The sequence below is a fragment of the Solanum stenotomum genome, chromosome 6 (genome assembly GCF_019186545.1).
Source record: "Solanum stenotomum isolate F172 chromosome 6, ASM1918654v1, whole genome shotgun sequence".
NCBI lineage: Eukaryota > Viridiplantae > Streptophyta > Magnoliopsida > Solanales > Solanaceae > Solanum > Solanum stenotomum.
Window position 1 is genome coordinate 54,985,205 of NC_064287.1, and position 24,285 is coordinate 55,009,489.

Below are 24,285 nucleotides of genomic sequence, written 5' to 3' on the forward strand. Positions count from 1 at the left end.
TATGGAGCCAGTTGGCCCTCACGGCCAAAATAGACAATTTTCAAGGTCAAACGAGCCCTAGAGTAGGTAAACCCTCCATTTTGCCAATTTTCGTGTGCTATCGGTCATCATCAATTTTGGTGATAAAGAATTGCGACCTCATTTGTGCCAAAATTTTACCTAGACGTCTGTTTAGACCTTACCTATGGAGCCAAATGGCCATAATGGCCAGAATGGCTCAAAGTCCAAGGAGCCATCGAGAAGGTAAACCCCCCATTTCACCAATTTTCGTCTGCTATAGTCCACAAATTTTTTGGTGATCTGGAATTCCAACCTCATTTTTGGCAAAATTATACCTGGACGTCCGTAAGACCTTATCTATGGAGCCAGTTGGCTCTCACGGCCAAAATGGCCCATTTTCAAGGTCAAACGAGCCCTAGAGTAGGTAAACCCCCATTTTACCCATTTTCGTGTGCTACAGTCCACGGATTTTTTGCTGATTCGGAATTTCGACCTCTGTTTTCCCAAAATTTTACCTCAACGTCCGTTAAGACCTTACCTAAGGGGATAGTTGGCCTTCACGGCCAAACCGATCCATTTTCTAGGTCAAGTAACCCCTAGAGCAGGTAAATCCCCCATTTTAACGATTTTGGTGTGCTATAGGTCACCATATTTTTTGGTGATAAAGAATTCCGAACTCAATTTTGCCAAAATTTTACCTGGACGTCCGTTAAGACCTTACATATGGGGCCAGTTGGCCTTGACGGCCAGAATGGCCCATTTTCAAGGTCAAACAAGACCTTGAGCACATAAACCCCCCATTTTACCGATTTTCGTGTGCTATAGTCCATGGATTTTTTGGTGATCTGGAATTTCGACCTCATTTTTGCCAAAATTTTAACTAGACGTCCGTTAAGACCTTACCTATGGAGCCAGTTCACCCTCACGGCCAAAATNNTAAGACCTTACCTATGGAGCCAGTTCACCCTCACGGCCAAAATGGCCCATTTTCAAGGCCAAACGAGACCTAGAGTAGGTAAACCCCCCATTTTACCGATTTTCATGTGCTATAGTTCACTATCTTTTTTGGTGATCCATAATTCCAACCTCATTTTTGCCAAAATTTTACCTGCACGTCTGTTAAGACCTTACCTATGGATCGAGTTGGCCCTCATGGCCAAAATGGCCCATTTGCAAGGTCAAACGAGCCCTAGAGTAGGTAAACTTCTCATTTTGCCGATTTTCGTGTGCTATAGTTCACCATCTTTTTTGGTGATCCAGAATTCCGACCTCACTTTTTCCAAAAATTTACCTGGACATCCGTTAAGGCCTTACCTAAGGAGCCAGTTGGCCCTCACGGTCAAACTGGACCATTTTCAAGGTCAAACGAGCCCTAGAGCAGATAAACCCCACGTTTTACCGATTTTCAAGTGCTATAGACTACGAATTTTTTGGTGATCCAGAATTTCGACATCATTTTTGCAAATATACTACCTGGACGTCCGTTAAGACCTTACCTATTGATCCAGATGGCCCTGACGGCCAAAACGGCCCATTTTCAAAATCAAACGAGACACAGCAGGTAAACACCCTTTTGTACCGACATTCATGTGATGTAGTTCACCATCTTTTTCGGTGATCCAAAATTCTGACCTCATATTTGCCGTAATTTTACCTGGACATTCGTTAAGACCTTACATATGGAGTCAGTTGGCTCTCATGGCCAAAATGGCCAATTTTCAAGGTCAAACGAGCCCTAGAGAAGGTAAACCCCTAATTTTATCAATTTTTGTGTGCTATAGTCCACGAATTTTTTGGTGATCTGGAATTTGGACCTCATTTTTTCCAAACTTTTACCTGGACGTCCGTTAAGACCTTACCTATAGAACCAATTGGCCCTGACAGCCAAATGACCCATTTTCAAGGTCAAACGAGCCCTATAGCAGGTAAACCCCCAGTTTTCCCGATTTTCATGTGCTATAGTTCACTATCTTTTTTGGTGATTTGGTATTTCGACCTCATATTTCCCAAAATCTTACATGGACGTCCGTTAATACCTTACATATAGGGCCAGTTGGCCCTCACAGCCAAAACTACCAATTTTCAAGGTGAAACGAGCCCTAGAGTGTAAAACCCACATTTTGCCAATTTTCGTGTGCTATAGTCCACAGATTTTTTGGTGATCCAAAAATTCGACCTCATTTTAGCAAATATTTTATCTGGACGTCCGTTAAGACCTTACCTTTGGAGCTAGTTGGCACTCACAACCAAAATGACCCATTTTCAAGGTCAAACAAGTCATATAGTAGGTAAATCCCATATTTTACCATTTTTCGTGTGCATAGTCCACAGATATTTTGGTGATCAAGAATTCCGACCTCATTTTTGTCAAAATTTTACATGGACGTCCGTTAAAACCTAACATATGGAGCCAGTTGTCTCTCAAGGCAAAAATAGCCCATTTCCAAGGACAAATGAGCGCTAGAGCAGGTAAAACCCCATTTTACTAATTTTCGTGTGCTATAGTCCACAAATTTTTTGTTGATCCTGAATTTCAACCTCATTTTTGGCAAACTTTTACCTGGACGTCCGTTAAGATCTTAGCTATGTAGCCAGTTGGCCCTCATGATCAAACTATCCCATTTTCAAGGTCAAACGATCCCTAGAGCAGGTAAACCCCGCATTTTACCGATTTTCGTGTGCTATAGTCCACGGATTTTTTGGTGATTCGGAATTTCGACCTCATTTTTTCCAAAATTCTACCTAGACGTTCGTTAAGACCTTACCTATGATGATATTTGCCCCTCACGGCCATAACGATCCATTATCAAGGTCAAGCGAGCCCTACAACAGGTAAACCCCCTATATTGCCAATTTTCGTGTGATATAGGTCACCGTCTTTTTTCATGATAAAGAATTCCGACCACATTTTTGCCCAAATTTTACCTGGACATCCGTTAAGACCTTATCTATGGAGCTAGTTGGCCCTCACGGCCAAAATAGCCAATTTTCAAGGTCAAACGAGCCCTACAGCAGGTAAACCCTCTATTTTGCCGATTTTCGTGTGCTATAGGTCATCATCAATTTTAGTGATAAAGAATTGCGACCTCATTTGTGCCAAAATTTTACCTGGACGTATGTTTAGACCTTACCTATGGAGCCAGATGGCCCTGATGGCCAGAATGGCCCATTTTCAAAGTCCAAGGAGCCATAGAGAAGGTAAACCCCCCATTTTACTAATTTTCGTGTGCTATAATACACGGATTTTTTGGTGATCCAGAATTCCAACCTCATTTTTGGCAAAATTATACCTGGACGTTCGTAAGACCTTATCTATGGAGCCAGTTGGCCCTGACGGCCAAAATGGCCCATTTTCAAGGTCAAACGAGCCCTAGAGCAAGTAAACCTCCATTTTACCAATTTTCGTGTGCTATAGTCCACGAATTTTTTGGTGATCCAGAATTTCGACCTCAGTTTTCCCAAACTTTTACCTCGACATTCGTTAAGACCTTACCTAAGGGGATAGTTGGCCTTCACGGCCAAACCGATCCATTTTCTAGGTCAAGTAACCCCTAGAGCAGGTAAGTCCCCCATTTTAACGATTTTGGTGTGCTATAGGTCACCATATTTTTTGGTGATAAAGAATTCCGAACTCATTTTTGCCAAAATTTTACCTGGACGTCCGTTAAGACCTTACATATGGGGCCAGTTGTCCATGACGGCCAGAATGGCCCATTTACAAGGTCAAACAAGACCTTGAGCAGATAAACCCCCCATTTTACCGATTTTGGTGTGCTATAGTCCATGGATTTTTTGGTGATCTGGAATTTCGACCTCATTTTTGCCAAAATTTTAACTGGACGTCCATTAAGACCTTACCTATGGAGCCAGTTCACCCTCACGGCCAAAATGGCCCATTTTCCAGGCCAAACGAGATCTAGAGCAGGTAAACCCCCCATTTTACCGATTTTCATGTGCTATAGTTCACCATCTTTTTTGGTGATCCATAATTCCAACCTCATTTTTGCCAAAATTTTACCTGCACGTCTGTTAAGACCTTACCTATGGATCCAGTTGGCCCTCATGGCCAAAATGGCTCATTTGCAAGGTCAAACGAGCCCTAGAGTAGGTAAACCCCCCATTTTGCCAATTTTCGTGTGCTATTGTTCAATATCTTTTTTGGTGATCAAGAATTCCGACCTCATTTTTGAAAAAATTTTACCAAGACGTCCGTTAAGTCCTTACCTATGGAGCCAGTTGACCCTCACGGCCAAAATGGCCCATTTTCAAGGTCAAACGAGTCTTAGAGCAGGGAAACCCCCCATTTTACCGATTTTTGCGTGTTATAGTCCACAGATTTTTTGGTGATCCGAAATTTCGACCTCATTTTGGCCAATTTTGTACCTGAACGTCTGTTAAGACCTTACCTATTGAACCAGTTGGCCCTGATGGTCAAAACAGCCAATTTTCAAGGTCAAATGAGCCCAGAGCAGGTTAACCCCCTCTTTTAACAATTTTCATGTGTTATAGTTCACCATCTTTTTTGTTGATCCAGAATTCCGACCTCATTTTTTCCAAAAACTTACTTGGACATCCGTTAAGGCCATACCTAAGGAGCCAGTTGTCCCTCACGGTCAAACTGGACCATTTTCAAGGTCAAACGAGCCCTTGAGCAGGTAAACCCCCCAATTTGCCAATTTTCATGTGATATATGTTAACATCTTTTTTGGTGATAAAGAATTCCGACGTCATTTGTACCAAAATTTTAACTGGACATCCGTTAAGACCTTATCTATGGAACCAGTTGGCCCTCACGGCCAAAATGGCCCATCTTCAAGTTCAAACGAGTCCAAAAGCAGGTAAACCCCCTATTTTACAGAATTTCGTGTGCTATAGGTCACCATCTTTTTTGATGATAAAGAATTTCGACCTCAATTTTTCCAAAATTTTACTTAGACGTCTGTTAAAACCTTACCTATGGAGCCAGTTGGCCCTCATGGCCAGAATGGCCCTTTTTCAAGTTCAAACGAGCCATAGAGAAGGGAAACCCCCCATTTTACCAATTCTCATGTGCTATAGTCCACAGATTTTTGGTAATTCGAAATTCCGACCTCATTTTTGCCAAAATTATACCTGGACGTCCGTTAAGACCTATCTATGGAGCCAGTTTGTCCTCACAGCCTAAATGGCCCATTTTTAAGGTCAAACGATCCCTAGAGTAGGTAAATCCCCTATTTTGCCGATTTTCGTGTGCTATAGGTCACCATCTTTTTTGGTGATCCAGAATTGCGACCTCATTTTTGCCAAAATTTTACCTGGACGTCCGTTAAGACCTTATCTATGGAGCCAGTTTTCCCTCACTGCTAAAATGTCCCATTTTCAAGGTCAAACGATCCCTAGAGCAAGTAAACCCCGTATTTTACCGATTTTCGTGTGCTATAGTCCACGGATTTTTTGCTGATTCAGAATTTCGACCTCATTTTTTCCAAAATTCTACCTAGACGTCCGTTAAGACCTTACCTATGATGACATTTGTCCCTCACGGCCATAACGATCCAATATCAAGGTCAAGCGAGCCCTACAGCAGCTACACCCCCTATATTGCCAATTTTCGTGTGATATAGGTCACCATCTTTTTTAATGATAAAGAATTCCGACCACATTTTTGCCCAAATTTTACCTGGACATCCTTTGAGACTTTATCTATGGAACCAATTGCCCCTCACAGCCAAAATAGCCAATTTTTAAGGTCAAACGAGCCCTACAGCAAGTAAACCCTCAATTTTGCCGATTTTCGTGTGCTATAGGTCATCATCTTTTTTTGTGATAAAGAATTGCGACCTCATTTGTGCCAAAATTTTACCTAGACGTTTGTTAAGACTTTACCTACGGAGCCAGATGTCCCTCATGGCCTGAATGACCCATTTTCAAAGTCCAAGGATCCATAGAGAAGGTAAACCCCCCATTTTACCAATTTTCGTGTGTTATAGTCCACGGATTTTTTGGTGATCCAAAATTCCAACCTCATTTTTGGCAAAATTATACCTGGACGTCCGTAAGACCTTATCTATGGAGCCAGTTGGCCCTCACGGCCAAATTGGCCCATTTTCAAGGTCAAACGAGCCCTAGAGCAGGTAAACCCCCATTTTACCGATTTTTATGTGCTATAGTCCACGGGTTTTTTGGTGATCCAGATTTCGACCTCAGTTTTCCCAAAATTTTACCTCGACGTCTGTTAAGACCTTACCTAAGGGGATAGTTGGCCTTCACAGCCAAAACGATACATTTTTTAGGTCAAACGACCCCTAGAGCAGGTAAGTCCCCCATTTTAACGATTTTGGTGTGCTATAGGTCACCATATTTTTTGGTGATAAAGAATTTCGACCTCATTTTTGCCAAAATTTTACCGGGACGTCCGTTAAGACCTTACATATGGGGCCAGTTGGCCTTGACGGCCAGAATGGCCCATTTTCAAGGTCAAACAAGACCTTGAGCAGATAAACCCCCTATTTTACCAATTTTCGTGTGCTATAATCCACAGATTTTTTGGTGATCTGGAATTTTGACCTCATTTTTGCCAAAATTTTAACCGGACGTCCGTTAAGACGTTACCTATGGAGCCAGTTCACCCTCAAGTCCAAAATGGCCCATTTTCAAGGCCAAACTAGACCTAGAGTAGGTAAACCCCTTATTTTACAGATTTTCATGTGCTATAGTTCACTATCTTTTTTGGTGTTCTGAAATTCTAACCTCATTTTTGCCAAAATTTTACCTGAACATCCGTTAAGAACTTACCTATGGACCCAATTGGCCCTCATGGCCAAAATGGCTCATTTTCAAGGTCAAACGAACCCTAGAGTAGGTAAACCCGCCATTTTGCTGATTTTCGTGTGCTATAATTCACCATCTTTTTTGGTGATCAAGAATTCCGACCTCATTTTTGCAAAAATTTTACCTGGACGTCCGTTAAGACCTTACGTATGGAGCCAGTCGGCCCTCACAGTCAAAATGGCCCATTTTCAAGGTCAAACGAGCCCTAGAGCAGGTAACCCCTCATTTTACCGATTTTGGTGTATTATAGTACACAGATTTTTTGGTGATCCGGAATTTCGACCTCATTTTGGCCAAATTTGTACCTGGACGTCCGATAAGACCTTACCTATGGAGCCAGTTGGCCCTGACGTCCAAAACGGCCAATTTTCAAGGTCAAATGAGCCCCAGAGCAGGTTAACCCCCTCTTTTACCAATTTTCATGTGTTATAGTTCACCAGTTTTTTTGGTGATCCGAAATTCTGACCTCATTTTATTTAAAATTTTACATGGACGTCAGTTAAGACCTTACCTATGTAGCCAGTTGGCCCTCACCATCTTTTTTGGTGATCCATAATTTTGACCTCCTTTTTTGCTGAAATTTTACCTCGACGTCCGTTAAGACCTTACCTATGGAGCCAGCTGACCCTCACGGCTAAAATGGGCCATTTACAAGGTCAAACGAGCCCTATAGCATGTAAACCCCTAATTTTGCCATTTTTCGTGTGCTATAGTTCACCATCTTTTTTGGGGATTCAGAATTTCGACCTTAATTATTCCAAAATTTTACCTGGACGTTCATTAAGACCTTACCTATGGAACTAGTTGTCCCTCACGACCAAAATGGCCCATTCTCAATGTCAAAAGAGCCCAAGAGCAGATAAACCCCACATTTTACCAATTTTCGTGTGCTATATAGTCCACTGATTTTTTGGTGATCTGGAGATCCGACCTCATTTTTACCAAAATTGTACTGGGACGTCCGTTAAGACCTTACCTATGGGGACAGTTGGCCCTGACGGCAAAAAGGGCCCATTTTCAAGGTCAAACAAGCCACAGAGTAGGTAAACCTCCTCCTGTACCGATTTTCATGTGATGTAGTACACCATCTTTTTTGGTGATCCAAAATTCTGACCTCATATTTGCAAAAATTTTACCTGGACGTCCGTTAAGATCTTATATATAGAGCCAGTTTTTCGTCACGGTTAAAATGGCCCATTTTCAAGGTCAAATGAACCCTAGAGCGGGTAAACCCCCAATTTTACCAATTTTCGTGTGCTATAGTCCATAAATTTTTTGGTGATCCAGAATTCCAGCCTCATTTTTTCCAAAACTCTACCTGGATGTCCGTTAAAACCTAACCTATGAGGACATTTGGCCGTCACGGCCAAAATGATCCATTATCAAGGTCAAACGACCCCTAGAGACGAAAAACCCCCAATTTTACCAATTTTGGTGTGATATATGTCAACATCTTTTTTTGGTGATAAAGAATTCCGACCTCATTTGTGCCAAAATTTTAACTGGACGTCCGTTAAGACCTTATCTATAGAGCCAGTTGGCCCTCACAGCCAAAATGGCCCATTTTCAAGGTCGAACGAGTCCTAGAGCAGGTAAACCCCAAATTTTGTCGAATTTCGTGTGCTATAGGTCACCATCTTTTTGGTGATAAAGAATTCCAACCTCAATTTTTCCAAAATTTTACCTGGACGTCTGGTAAGACCTTACCTATGGAGCCAGTTGGCCCTCATGGCCAGAATGGCCCATTTTCAAGGTCAAACGAGCCATAGAGAAGGGAAACACCCCATTTTACCAATTTTCGTATGCTATAGTCCATAGATTTTTGGTGATCCAAAATTCCGACCTCATTTTTGCCAAAATTATACCTGCACGTCCGTTAAGACATATCTATGGAGCCAGTTTGCCCTCACGGCCTAAATGGCCCATTTTTAAGGTCAAACAATCCCTAGAGTAGGTAAACCCCCCATTTTGTCGATTTTCGTGTGCTATAGGTCACCATATTTTTTGGTGATCCAGAATTGCGACCTTATTTTCAAAAATTTTACCTGGACGTCCGTTAAGACCTTATCTATGGAGCCAGTTTTCCCTCACCGCTAAAATGGCCCATTTTCAAGGTCAAACGATCCCTAGAGGAGGTAAACCCCCCATTTTACCAATTTTTGTGTGCTATAGTCCACAGAATTTTTGGTGATTCGGAATTCCGACCTCATTTTTTCCAAAATTCTACCTAGACGTCCGTTAAGACCTTACCTATGATGACATTTGGCCCTCACGGCCATAACGATCCATTATCAAGGTGAAACTAGCCCTACAGCAGGTAAACCCCCTATATTGCCAATTTTTGTGTGATATAGGTCACCATCTTTTTTGGTGATAAATAATTTCGACCATATTTTTGCCCAAATTTTACCTGGACATCCGTTAAGACCTTATCTATGGAACCAGTTGGCCCTCACGGCCAAAATGGCCAATTTTCAAGGTCAAATGAGCCCTAGAGCCGGTAAACCCTCCATTTTGTCGATTTTCGTGTGCTATAGGTCATCATCTTTTTTGGTGATAAAGAAATGCGACCTTATTTGTGCCAAAATTTTACCTGGACGTCTGTTAAGACCTTACCTATGGAGCTAGATGGCCCTCATGGCCAGAATGGCCCATTTTCAAAGTCCAAGGAGTCATAGAGAAGGTAAACCCCCTATTTTACCAATTTTCGTGTGCTATAGTCCACGGATTTTTTGGTGATCCGGAATTCCAACCTCATTTTTGGCAAATTTATACCTGGACGTCCGTAAGACCTTATCTATGGAGCCAGTTGGCCCTCACGGCCAAAATGGCCAATTTCAAGGTCAAACGAGCCCTAGAGTAGGTAAACCCCCATTTTATCGATTTTTGTGTGTTATAGTCCTGGGATTTTTTGGTGATCCGGAATTTCGACCTCAGTTTTCCCAAAATTTTACCTCGACGTCCGTTAAGACCTTACCTAATGGGATAGTTTGTCTTCACGGCCAAAACGATCCATTTTCTAGGTCAAACGACCCCTAGAGCAGTTAAACCCCCCATTTTGTCGATTTTGGTGTGCTATAGGTCACCATCTTTTTTGGTGATAAAGAATTCTGACCTCATTTTAGCCCAAATTTTACTAGATCGTCCGTTTAGACCTTACCTATGGAGCGAGTTGGCCCTCACAATCAAAATAGACCATTTTCAAGGTCAAACGAGCCCTAGAGAAGTAACCCCCCATTTTACCGATTTTCGTGTGCTATAGTCCATGGATTTTTTGGTGATCTAGAATTTCGAGCTCATTTTTGCCAAAATTTTAACTAGACGTCCGTTAAGACCTTACCTATGGAGCCAGTTGGCTTTGACGGCCAAAACAACCTGTTTTCAAGGCCAAACGAGCCCTAGAGCAGGTAAACTCCCCATGTTACCAATTTTCGTTTGCTATAGTCCAAAGATTTATTGGTGATCCAAAATTCCGACCTCATTTTTGCCAAACTTTTACCTAAACGTCTGTTAAGAACTTACCTATTGAACCAGTTGGCCCTGACGGCCAAAACGGCCCATTTTCAAGGTCAAACGACCCTTAGAGCAAGTAAACCCCATATTTCGACGATTTTCGTGTGCTATAGTTCACCATCTTTTTTGGTGATCCAGAATTCCGACCTCATTTTTGCCAAAATTTTACCTGGACGTCCGTTAAGACTTTTACCTATGGAGCCAGTTGGCCATCACGGCCAGAAAGACCCATTTTCAAGTTCAAACAAACCCTACAGAAGGTAAACCCCTCATTTTACCGATTTTCGTGTGCTTTAGTCCACGGATTTCTTTGTGATACGGAATTACAATCTCATGTTTGCTAAAATTATACCTCGACGTCCATTAAGACCTTATGTATGGAGACAGTTGGCCCTCACGGCCAAAATGGCCCATTTTCAAGGTCAAACGAGCCCTAGAGCAGGTAAACCCCAATTTTGCCAATTTTCGTGTGCTATAGGTCTCCATTTTTTCGGTGATCCAGAATTCCGACCTCATTTTTGCCAAAATTTTACCTGAATATCCGTTAAGACCTTAGATATGGAGCCAGTTGGCCCTCACGGCCAGAAAGGCCCATTTTCACTGTCAAACAAGCCCTAGAGCAGGTAAACCCACTATTTTACCGATTTTCGTGTACTATTGTCCACAGATTATTTGGAGATCCGAAATTCTGAACTTATTTTTGCCAAAATTTCACTTGGACATCCGTTAAGAACTTATCTATGGATCCAGTTTGCCCTCACGGCTAAAATGGCCCATTTTCAAGGTCAAACAAGCATTATAGCAGGTAAACCCCCCATTTTATCGATATTCGAGTGCTAAAGTCCACGGATTTTTGGGTGATCCAAAATTTCGATCCCATTGTTGCCAAAATTTTACCTGGACGTCCGTTAAGACCTTACATATGGGGACAGTTTGCCCTCACAGCCAAAACGATCCATTTTCAAGGTCAAACAAGCCCTAAAAAAGGTAAACCCCCCATTTCGCCAATTTTCGTGTGCTATAGATCACCATCTTTTTTGGTGATAAAGAATTCCGACCTCATTTTAGCCCAAATTTTACCAAGACGTCCGTTTAGACCTTACCTATGGAGCCAGTTGTCCCCCACAATCAAAACAGCCCATTTTCAAAGTCAAACGAGCCCTAGAGCAGGTAACCCCCCCCCCCCCCATTTTACCAATTTTCATGTACTATAGTACACAGATTTTTTGGTGATCCGGAATTCCGACCTCACTTTTGAGAAAAGTTTACTTGGACGTTCGTTAAGACCTTACCTATGGAGCCAGTTGGCCCTCACAGTCAAAATGGCCCATTTTCAGGGTCAAACGAGCCCTGGATCAGGTAACGTCCCATTTTACCAATTTTCGTGTACTATAGTACATAGATTTTTTGTTATTTCAGAATTCCGACCTCATTTTGGCCAAACTTGTACCTGGACGTCCGTTCAGACCTTACCTATGGAGCCAGTTGACCCTGACGGCCAAAACGACCCATTTTCAAGGTCAAACGACCCCTAGAGCAGGTTAACCCACCATTTTGCGATTTTCGTGTTCTATAGTTCACCATCTTTTTTGGTGATCCAGAATTTCGACCTCATTTTTGCCAAAAATTTACCTGGACGTTCGTTAAGAACTTACCTATGGAACCAGTTGGCCCTCACGGTCAAACTGGCCTATTTTCAAGGTCAAACGAGCCCTAAAGCAGGTAAACCCCCTATTTTACCAATTCTCGTGTGCTATATTCTACAGACTTTTCGTGATCTTGAATTTCAACCTCATTTTTACCAACATTTTACCTGGACATCCGTTAAGACCTTACCTATAAAGTCAGTTGGCCCTGTCGGCCAAAACGGCTAATTTTCAAGGTCAAACGAGCCACAGAGTAGGTAAACCCCCTCTTTTAACCATATTCGTGTGTTATAGTTCAACATCTTTTTTGGTGATCCGGAATTCCGACTTCCTTTTTGAAAAAATATTACCTGGACATCCGTTAAGACATTACCTATGAATCCACTTGGCCCTCACGGCCAAAACGGCCCATTATCAAGGTCAAACAAACCCTAGAGTAAGTAAACACCCCATTTTAACGATTTTCATGTGCTATAGTTCACCATCTTTTTTAGTGATCCATAATTTCGACCTTATTTTTGCCAAAATTTTACCAAGATGTCTGTAAAGACCTTACCTATGGAGCCAGTTGGCACTCACGGCCAAAATTGCCCATTTTCAAGGTCAAGCGAGCCCTAGAGCTGGTAAACCCCCCATTTTACTGATTTTCGTGTGCTATAGTCCATAGATTTTTTGGTGATCCGGAATTCCGACCTCATTTTTGTAAAACTTTTACCTGGACGTCCGTTAGGACCTTACCTATGGGGCCAGTTGGCCCTCACAGCCAAAACGACCCATTTTCAAGGTCAAACGAGCCCTAGAGCAAGTAAATCCCCTCTTTTACTGATTTTCATGGGCTATATTTTTCCATCTTTTTGGTGATCTGGATTTCCGACCTTATTTTTGCGAAAATTTTACTTGAACGTCCATTAAGACCTTACCAATGGAGCAGTTGGCCCTCACGGCCAAAACGGCACATTTTTAAGGTCAAACGAGCCCTAGAGCATGTAAACCTCACATTTAGCCGAATTTAGTGTGCTATAGTTTACCATTTTTTTTGGTGATCTAGAATTCCATCTCATTTTAGCCAAAATATTACCTGAACGTCCGTTAAGACCTTACCTATGGAGCCAATTGGCTCTCACGGCCAAACTGGCGTATTTTCAAGGTCAAACGATCCACAAAGCAGGTAAACCCCATCTTGTACCGATTTTCATATGCTGTAGTTCACCTTCTTTTTTGGTGATTCGAAATTGTGACATCATTTTTGCCTATATTTTTCCTTGATGTTCGTTAAGACCTTACCTATGGAGCCAGTTGGCTCCCAAGGCCAAAAAGGCCCATATTAAGGGTCAAACGAGCCCTAGAGCAAGTAAACCCCCTATTTTGCCAATTTTCGTGTGCTATAGTTCACCATCTTTTTTGGTGATCCATAATTCCAACCTCATTTTTGCCAAAATTTTACCTGCACGTCTGTTAAGACCTTACCTATGGATCCAGTTGGCCCTCATGGCCAAAATGTCCCATTTGCAAGGTCAAACGAGCCCTAGAGTAGCTAAACCCCCCATTTTGCCAATTTTCGTGTGCTATTGTTCAATATCTTTTTTGGTGATCAAGAATTCCGACCTCATTTTTGCAAAAATTTTATGAAGACGTCCGTTAAGTCCTTACCTATGGAGCCAGTTGGCCCTCACGGCCAAAATGGCCCATTTTCAAGGTCAAACGAGCCCTAGAGCAGGTAAGCCCCCCATTTTACCGATTTTTGCGTGCTATAGTCCACAGATTTTTTGGTGATCCGGAATTCCTACCTCATTTTTCACAAAACCTTACCTGGACGTCCGTTAAGACCTTATCAATGGAGCAACTTCACCCTGACGGCAAAAACGGCTCATTTCCAAAGTCAAACAAGCCACAGAGTAGGTAAACCCCCTCTTTTACCGATTTACATGTGTTGTAGTTCAACATCTATTTAGGTGATCCGGAATTCTGACCTCATTTTTGCCAATAATATAACTGGACGTCCGTTAAGACCTTACTTATAGAGCCAGTTGGCCCTCACGACTAAAATGGCCCATTTTCAAGGTCAAACGAGCCCTAGAGCAGGTAACCTCCCCATTTTACCGATTTTCGTGTGCTATAGTCCACAGAGTTTTTGGTGATCCAGAATATCGACCTTATTTTTGGCAAATTTTTACATGGACGTCTGTTAAGACCTTACCTATGGGGCATGTTGGCCCTCACGGCCAAAATGGCCCATTTTCAATGTCAAATGAGCCCTAGAGCAGGTAAACCCCACATTTTATCGATTATTGTGTGCTATAGTCCAAAGATTTATTGGTGATCCAAAATTCCGACCTCATTTTTGCCAAACTTTTACCTAAACGTCTGTTAAGAACTTACCTATTGAACCAGTTGGCCCTGACGGCCAAAACGGCCCATTTTCAAGGTCAAACGACCCTTAGAGCAAGTAAACCCCATATTTCGACGATTTTCGTGTGCTATAGTTCACCATCTTTTTTGGTGATCCAGAATTCCGACCTCATTTTTGCCAAAATTTTACTTAGACGTCCTTTAAGAAATTACCTAGGGAGCCAGTTGGCCCTCACAGCCAAACTGACCTACTTTCAAGGTCAAACGAGCCCTATAGTACGTGAACCCCAACTTTTATCGATTTTCGTGTGAGATAGTTCACCATCTTTTTTGTTGATTTGAAATTTTGACCTCATTTTTTCCAAAATTTTACATGGACGTCCGTTAAGACCTTACACATGGGGCCAGTTGGACCTCATGGCCAAAACTACCCATTTTCAAGGTCAAAAGAGCCCTAGAGCAGGTAAACCTAACATTTTACCAATTTTCGTGTGCTATTATAGTCCTCGGATTTTTTGGTGATCCAGAATTACGACCTCATTTTTTCCAAAATTTTAACTGGACGTCCATTAAGAACTTACCTATGGAGCCAGTTGTCACTGAGGGCCAAAACGGCCCATTTTCAAGGTCAAACGAGCCCCATAGCATGTAAACCCCCACTTTTACCGATTCTTATGTGCTACAGTTCACCATCATTTTTGGTGATTCAAAATTCCGAACTCATTTTTGCCAATATTTTACCTGGACATCCGTTAAGACCTTACCTATGGGGCCAGTTGGCCCTCACGGCCAAAACAACCCATTTTCAAGGTCAAACGACCCCTAGAGCCGGTGAATCTCCCATTTTGCCGATTTTCGTATCTTATAGTTCACCATATTTTTTTGTGATCCAGAATTTCACCTAGACGTTAAGACCTTACCTATGGAGCCAGTTGGCCCTCAGGGTCAAACTGTCCCATTTTCAAGGTCAAACGAGCCCTAGAGCGGGCAAACCCCATACTTTACCGATTTTCGTGTGCTATAGTCCACAGATTTTTTGGTGATCCAGAATTTCGACATCATTTTTACCAAAATTTTACCTGGACGTCCGTTAAGAATTTACCTATGCAGCCAATTGGCCCTGACGGCCAAAAAGGCCTATTTTCAAGGTCAAACGATCCCCATAGCAGGTAAACCCCCACTTTTACCAATTTTCATGTGCTATAGTTCACCATGTTTTTTGGTGATTCGGAATTCTGACCTCATTTTTGCCAATTTTTTACCTAGACGTTCGTTAAGACCTTACCTATGGCGCTAATTGGCACTCACAACCAAAACAACCCATTTTCAAGGTCAAACGAGACCTAGAGCAGGTAAACCTCCCATTTTGCCGATTTTCGTGTGCTATATTTCATCATCTTTTTTGGTGATCCAGAATTTCGACCTCATTTTTGCCAAAATGGCCCATTTTCAAGGTCAAACGAGCCCTAGAGAAGGTAAACCCCTCATTTTACCAATTTTGGTGTGGTATAGTCCACAGATTTTTTGGTGATCCGAAATTTCGACCTCATTTTTGGACAACTTTTACTTGGACGTCCGTTAAGACCTTATCTATGGAACCATTTTCATGAACAAACTATCCCTAGAGCAAGTAAACCCCCTTACCTTTGGTGATCCGGAATTTCGACCTCATTTTTGCCAAACATTTACCTAGACGTCCATTAACCCTTACCTATGGAGCCAGTTGGCCCTGACGGCCAAAACGGCCCATTTTCAAGGTCAAACGACCAGTTCACCATCTTTTTTGGTGATCCAGAATTCTGACCACTTTTTTGCAAAAATTTTACCTGGAAGTCCGTTAAGAACTTACCTATGGAGCTAATTGGCCCTCACGGCTAATGTGGCCTATTTTCAAGGTCATATGAGCCCTAAAGCAGGTAAACCCCTTATTTTACTGATTCTCGTGTGCTATAGTCCACGGATTTTTCGTGATCCAGAATTCCGACCTTATTTTTGCCAAACTTTTACCTGAACGTCTGTTAAGACCTTACGTATGGAGTCAGTTGGCCCTGACGTCCAAAACGGCCCATTATCAAGGTCAAACGAGCCCTAGAGCAGTTAAACCCCATTTGACGATTCTCGTGTGTTATAGTTCACCATCTTTTTTGGTAATCCACAATTCCGACATCATTTTTGCCATAATTTTACCAAAACGTCTGTAAAGACATTACCTACGGAGCCAGTTGGCCCTAACGGCCTAAATGGCCCATTTTCAAGGTCAAACGAGCCCTAGAGCTGGTACACCCCCCATTTTACTGATTTTCGTGTGCTATAGTCCACAGATTTTTTGGTGATCCAGAATTCCGACCTCATTTTTGCCAAACTTTTACCAAGACATCCGTAAAGACCTTACCTATGCATCCAGTTGGCCTGCGCGGCCAAACTAGACTATTTTCAAGGTCAAACGAGCCCTAGAGCTGGTAAACCCCCTATTTTACAGATTCTAGTGTGCGATAGTCCACGGATTTTTGGTGATCCAAAATTTCGACTTCCTTTTTGCCAAAATATTACCTGGACATCCGTTAAGACCTTACCTATGGAACCAGTTAGCCCTGACGACCAAAACGGCCTATTTTCAAGGTCAAACGACCCCTAGAGCAGGTAAACCCCCAATTTTGACGATTTTCGTGTCCTATATAGTTCACCATCTTATTTGATGATCCACAATTTCAACCTCATTTTTGCCAAAATTTTACCTGGATGTCCGTAAACTCCTTACCTATGGAGCCAGTTGGCCCTCACGGCCAAAATGGCCCAATTTCAAGGTCAAACGAGCCCTAGAGCAGGTAAACCCCTTATTTTATTAATTTTCGTGTGCTATAGTCCATAGATTTTTTGGTGATCCGAAATTTCGACCTCATTTTTGCCAAACTTTTACCTGGACATCCGTTAAGACCTTACCTATGGAGCCAGTTGGCCCTAATAGCCCAAACGGCCCATTTTCAAGATCAAACGATCCCTAGAGTAGGTAAACCCCCTCTTTTACCGCTTTTCATGTGATATAGTTCACCATCTTTTTTGGTGATCCAAAATTTCGACCTCATTTTATCCAAAATTTTACTTGGACATCCGTTACGACCTTTCCTAAGGAGCCAATTGCCTCTCACGGCCAAAATGGCCCATTTCAAAGGTCAAACGAGCCCTAGAGCAGGTAAACCCCCCATTTTACCAATTTTCGTGTGCTATATTCCACAGATTTTTTGGTGATCAGGAATTTCGACCTTATTTTTGGAAAACTTTTACATGGACGTCCGTTAAGACCTTACCTATGGAGCCAGTAAGCCCTGACGGCCAAAACTACCCATTTTCAATATCAAACGATCCCTAGAGCACGTAAACCCCCTCTTTTACCGACTTTCATGTGCTATAGTTCATTATCTTTTTTGGTGATCCGAAATTCCTACCTCATTTTTGTGAAAATTTTACCTGAACATCCGTTAAGACCTTACCGACGGAGCCAGTTGTCCCTCATAGCCAAAATGGCACATTTTCAAGGTCAAAAGAGCCCTAGAGCTTGTAAACCCCACATTTAGCCAAATTTCGTGTGCTATAGTTCACCATCTTTTTTGGTGATCCAGAATTCTGACCTCATTTCGGCCAAAATTTTATCTGGACGTCTGTTAAGACCTTACCTATGGAGCCAGTTGGCCCTCACGGCCAAAATGGCCCATTTTCAAGGTCAAACAAGCCCTAGAGCTGGTAAACCCCTCATTTTACTGATTTTCGTGTGATGTAGTTCACCATCTTTTTTTGTGATCCGAAATTCTGACCTCATATTTGCCAAAATATTACCTAGACATCCGTTAAGACCTTACCTATGGAGCCAGTTGGCTCTCACGGGCAAAATGGCCCATTTTCAAGGTCAAACGAGTCCTAGAGCAGGTAAACCCCTAATTTTATCGATTTTTGTGTGCTATTGTCTACGTATTTTTTGGTGATCCAGAATTAGGACCTCATTTTTGCCAAAAATTTACCTGGACGTCCGTTAAGACCTTACCCATTGAACCAATTGGCCCTGACGGCCAAACGACCCACTTTCTAGGTCAAACGAGCCCTAAAACAGGTAAACCCCCACTTTTACCAATTTTTATGTACTATAATTCACCATCTTTTTTGGTGATTTAGAATTCCGACCTCATTTTTACCAAACTTTTACCTAAACGTCCGTTAAGACTTTGCCAATGGAGCCAATTGTCCCTCACGACCAAAACGGGACATTTTCAAGGCCAAACGAACCCTAGAGCAGGTAAACCCCCACTTTTATCGATTTTCATGTGCTATAGTTCCCCATCTTTTTCGGTTATTTGGAACTCCGACCTCATTTTTACCAAACTTTTACCTGAACATCCGTTAAGACCTTTTCCAATGGAGCCAGTTGACCCTCATGGCCAAAACGGCACATTTTCAAGGTAAAAAACGAGCCCTAGAGCATGTAAACCCCACATTTAGCCTAATTTTGTGTGCTACAATTCACCATCTTTTTTGGTGATGCAGAATTCCTATCTCATTTTTGACAAAATTTTACCGGAACGTCCGTTAAGACCTTACCTATGGAGCCAGTTGGCCCTGACGGCTAAAACGGCCCATTTTCAAGGTCAAACGAGCTACCGAGCAGGTAAACTCCCTCTTGTACCCATTTTAATATGTTGTAGTTCACCATCTTTTTTGGTGATCCGAAATTCTGACCTCATTTTTGCCAAAAATTTTCCTTGACGTTCGTTAAGACCTTACCTATGGAGCCAGTTGGCTCTCACGGCCAAAAAGGCCTATATTAAGGGTCAAACGAGCCCTATAGCAGGTAAACCCCCACTTTTATCGATTTTCATGTGCTATAGTTCCCCATCTTTTTTGATTATTTGGAATTTCGACCTTATTTTTACCAAACTTTTACTTGAACGTCCGTTAAGACCTTACCAATGGAGCCAGTTGGCCCTCACGGCCAAAACGGCACATTTTCAAGGTCAAAAACGAGCCCTAGAGCATGTAAACCCCACATTTAGCCTAATTTTGTGTGCTACAGTTCACCATCTTTTTTAATGATGCAGAATTCCTATCTCATTTTTGGCAAAATTTTACCTGGACGTCCGTTAAGACCTTACCTATGGAGCCAGTTGGCCCTCACGGCCAAAATGGCTTGTTTTCAAGCTCAAACGAGCCCTATAGCAGGTAAACCCCCCATTTTGCCAATTTTCGTGTGCTATAGTTCACCATCTTTTTTGGTGATCTGGAATTTCGACCTCATTTTTGCCAAAATTTTACAAGAACGTCCGTTCAGACCTTACCTATGGATCCAGTTGACCCACACAACCAAAACGGCCTATTTTGAAGGTCAAACCAACCCTAGAGCAGATAAACCCCTTCTTTTATCGTTTTTCATGTGGTATAGTTCACCATCTCTTTTGGTGATCTGGAATTACGATATCATATTTGCCAAAATTTTACATGGACGTCCATTAAGACCTTTCATATGGAACCAGTTGGCCCTCACAACCAAAACGGCCCATTTTCAAGGTCAAACGAACCCCGAGCAGGTAAACACCACATTTTGCCGATTTTCGTGTGCTATAGTCCATGGAATTTTTAGTGATCCAAAATTTCGACCTCATTTTTGCCGAAAATTTTCGTGGATGTCTGTTAAGACCTTATTTATGGAGCCAGTTGGCCCTCACTACCAAAACGGTCCATTTTCAAATGCTATAGTTCACCATCTATTTTGGTGATCCGGAATTCCAACAATATTTTTGCCAAAATTTTACATGGACGTCTGTTAAGACCTTACCTATGGATCCAGTTGGCTCTTACGGCCAAAGCGGCCCATTTTCAAGGTCAAAACAGCCCCAGAGCAGGTAAACCCCCACTTTTACCGATTTTCATGTGCTATATAGTTCACCATCTTTTTTGGTGATCCGAAATTTTGAACTCATTTTTGCCAAAATTTAATGGACGTCCGTTAAGACATAACCTATAGAGCTAGTTGGCCCTCACGGCCAAAACGGCCCATTTTCAAGGTCAAATGATCTACAGAGCAGCTAAACCCCCAATTTTACCAATTTTCGTGTGCTATAGTCCATGGATTTTTGGGTTATCCAGAATTTCAACTTATTTTTTGCCAAAATATTTCATGGACGTCCGTTATGACCTTAGTTATGGAGCCAGTCTGATCTCACGGCCAAAATGGTCTATTTAAAAGGTCTAACGAACCCCAGAAAAGGTAAACCCCCTCTTCTACCGGTTTTCATGTGCTATAGTTCACCATCTTGTTTGGTGATTCGGAATTTCAACCTCATTTTTGCCAAAATTTTACATAGATGCCCATTAATGTCATTCCTATGGAGCCAATTGGCTCTCACGGCCAAAACGGCCCATTTTCAAGGTCAAATTATTCCCAGAGCAGGTAAACCCTCTCTTTTACCGATTTTCATTTGCTATAGTTCACCATCTTTTTTGGTGATCCAAAATTCCAACCTCATTTTTGCTGAAATTTTACATAAACATCCGTTAAGACCTTACCTATGGAGCCAGTTGGCCCTCACGGCCAAAACGGCCCATTTTCAAGGTCAAAAAATACCCAGAGCATGTAAACCCCCCATTTTGCCTATTTTCGTGTGCTATAGTCCATGGATTTTTTGGTGATTCAGAATTCCGACCACTTTTTTGCCAGAATTTTTCATGGACGTCCGTTAAAATCAAAGCTATGGAGCCAGTTGTCCCTCACGACCAAAACGGCCTATTTTGAAGGTCAAACGACCACTAGAGCTGGTAAACCCCTTCTATTAATGATTTTCATGTGCTATAGTTCACCATCTTTTTTGGTGATCAGGAATTACGATCTTATTTTTGCCAAAATTTTACATGGACGTTCGTTAAGACCTTACCTATGTAGCCAATTGGCCCTTACATCCAAAACGGCCCATTTTTAAGGTCAAAAATGCCCAGAACAGGTAAACCCCATCTTTTACCGATTTTCATGTGCTATAGGTCACCATCTTTTTTGGTGAATCAAAATTCCAACTTTATTTTGCCAAAGTTTTACATGGAGATCCGTCAAGACCTTACCTATGGAGCAAGTTGCCAAAACGTCCCATTTTCAAGGTCAAACGAGCCCAGAGAATGTAAACCCCCCATTTTGCCAATTTTCGTGGGCTATAGTCCATGGATTTTTTGGTGATCCGAAATGCCCACCACATTTTTGCCAAAATTTTTCGTGAATGTCTGTAAAGACCATAGCTAAAGAGCCAGTTGGCCATCACGGCCAAAATGGCCCATTTTCAAGGTCAAACGAGCCCAGAGCAGGTAAACCCCCTCTTTTACCGATTTTCATGTGCTATAGTTCACCATCCTTTTTGGTGATAGAGAATTACAATCTCATTTTTGCCAAAATCTTACATGGATGTCCGTTAAGACCTTAGCTATGGAGCTAGTTTGCCCTAATGGCCAAAACATCACATTTTCAAGGTCAAATGAGCCTCGAATAAGGTAAACCCCCTATTTTGACAATTTTCGTGGGCAATAGTCCAAGGATTTTATGATGATCCAGAATTCTAACCTCATTTTTGCCGAAATATTTCGTGAACATCCGTTAAGACCTTAGCAATGGAGCCAGTTGGCCCTCACGGCCAAAATGGCCCATTTTCAAGGTCAAACGAGCCCCGGAGTAGGAAAACTCCCCATTTTGCCAATTTTTGTGTGATATAGTCCATGGATTTTTTGTGATCTAGAATTCCAACATCATTTTTGCCAAAATTTTTCTTGGATATCCGCTAAGACCTTAGCTATGTAGCCAGTTGGCTCTCACGGCCAAAACGGCCCATTTTCAATGTCAAATGAGCCCCGGAGCAGGTAAATCCCCTATTTTACCAATTTTCATATGTTGTAGTCCATGAATTTTTTAGTGATCCATAATTCTGACCTTATCTATGCCGAAATTTTTCGTGGACGTCCCTTAAGACCTTAGATATGGAGCCAGTTGGCCCTCACAGCCAAAACGGCCCATTTTCAAGGCCAAACGATCCCCGGTGCAGGTAAACCCTCTATTTTACCGTTTTTCATGTGTTATAGTTCACCATTTTATTTTGTGATCCAAAATTCTGACCTCATTTTTGCCGAAATTTTAAATGGACGTTCGTTAAGACCTTAGCTATGGAGCCAGTTGACTCTAACGGTCAAAACATCCCATTTTCAAGGTCAAACGATCCTCGGAGCAGGTAAACCCCCTATTTTATTGATTTTCATGTGTTATAGTCCATGGATTTTTTGGTGATTCGAAATTCTGACCTCAGTTTTGCCAAAAATTTTCATGGACGTATGTTAAGACCTTTGCTACAGAGCAAGTTGGCCTTCACGGCCAAAAAAACCCATTTTCATTGTCAAACGAACCCCGGAGCAGGTAAACCCCCTATTTTACTGATTTTCCTGTGCTATAGTCTATGGATTTTTTGGTGATCCAAAATTTCGACCTCATTTTTGCCGAAATTTTTGTGGACTTCGTTAAGACCTTAGCAATTGAGCAAGTTGGCCTTCACGGCAAAAATGGCCCATTTTCACAGTCAAATGATCCCCGGAGCAGGTAAACCCCTTACTTTACCAATTTTCATGTGCTATAGTTCAGCATCTCTTTTGGTGATCCGAAATTCTGACCTAATTCATGCCAAAAATGTACATGCACGTCTTTTAAGACCTTAGACCTTAGCTAAGGAGCCATTGTCCCTAACGGCCAAAACGTCCTATTTTCAAGGTCAAACGATCCCCGGAGCAGGTAAACCCTACATTTTGCTAATTTTCTTGTGCTATAGTCCATGGATTTTCAGTTATCAAGAATACCAATCTCATCTTTGCTGAAATTTTTCGTAGAATTCCGTTAAAACCTAAGATATGGAGCCAGTTGGCCCTCACGGCCAAAATGGCCCATGTTTAAGGTCAAAAGAACCCCGGAGCAGGTAAACCCCCTATTTTACTGATTTTCATATGTTATAGTTCATCATCTTTTTTGGTGATCCAGAATTTCGACATCATTTTTGCCTAAATTTTACATGGACGTCCGTTAAGACCTTAACTATGGAGCCAGTTGGCCCTAACAGCCAAAACGTCCCATTTTCAATGTCAAACAAATCTCAGAGTAGGTAAACTCCCTATTATGCCAATTTTCGTGTGCTATATTCCATGGATTTTTTGGTAATCTAGAATTCTGACCTCATTTTTGCTGAATTTTTTTGTGGACATCTGCTAAGACCTTAGCTATGGAGCAAGTTGGCCCTCACGGCCAAAATCACCCATTTTGAAGGTCAAATGTTCCCCAGAGCAGGTAAACCCCCTATTTATCAATTTTCATGTGCTATAGTCCATTAAATTTTTGATGATCCAGAATTCTGACCTCATTGACGCAGAAATTTTCCTTGGACGTCCGTTAAGACCTTAGCTATGGAGCTAGTTGTCCCTCACGGCCAAAACAGCCCATTTTCAAGGTCAAACGATCCCAAAGCAGGTAAACCCTCTATTTTACCATTTTTCATGTGCTATAGTTCAACATTTTATTTGGTGATCCGGAATTCAGACATCATATTTGCCAAAATTTTAGATGGACGTCCATTAAGGTCTTAGCTATGGAGCCAGTTTGCCCTAACAGCCAAAACATCCCATTTTCATGGTCAAACAAGCCCCAGAGCAGGTAAACCCCCCATTTTGCCGATTTTAGTGTGCTATAGTCCATGGATTATTTGGTGATCCAAAATTCTGACCTCATTTTTGCCAAACTTTTTCTTGTACGTCCGTTAAGACCTTAGCTATGGAGCAAGTTAGCCTTCAGGACCAAAACGGTCTATTTTCAAGGTCAAACAAACACCGGAGCAGGTAAACCCCCTATTTTACCAATTTTCATGTGCTATAGTCCATAGATTTTTTGGTGATCCAAAATTGTGAACTCATTTTTGCC